Raw genomic sequence first — 280 nt, 5'->3', positions numbered from 1 at the left:
GAGTGCTCCTTCTTGTCAATTTATCTCGCAAGGCCGAAAAAACAAAAACGAGGGGTGCAACACGAGGAATTCCCAGGAGGTCACCCATCCTAGTACTACTCTCGCCCAAGCACGCTTAACTGCGGAGTTCTGATGGTATCCGGTGCATTAGTGCTGGTATGATCGCACCCATCAAACTAATTACTTAAAATTCATATAATCCTTGAGCGACATACTAGCGTCCTTCCGATCCCAATCCAAACGGAGATCTGATCCAAACCCATGGCTACGCGATGGGCAG

The 280-nt window shown here is 48.2% G+C and overlaps 1 non-coding gene across 1 annotated transcript; it reads right to left on the bottom strand.

The window, feature by feature from the left end:
* Positions 1-51: 51 nt before the first annotated feature.
* LOC118345022 lies at positions 52-170 on the bottom strand. Its single transcript, XR_004798715.1, has one exon. It is a non-coding gene; the product is annotated as a 5S ribosomal RNA (ribosomal RNA).
* Between the last annotated feature and the right edge of the window lie 110 nt (positions 171-280).

This window comes from Juglans regia, unplaced genomic scaffold (assembly GCF_001411555.2).
Source record: "Juglans regia cultivar Chandler unplaced genomic scaffold, Walnut 2.0 Scaffold_1195, whole genome shotgun sequence".
Classification (NCBI taxonomy): Eukaryota; Viridiplantae; Streptophyta; class Magnoliopsida; order Fagales; family Juglandaceae; genus Juglans; species Juglans regia.
The sequence above is the reverse complement of the archived record's forward strand: the minus strand, read 5'-3'. Positions and strand labels throughout refer to the sequence as shown.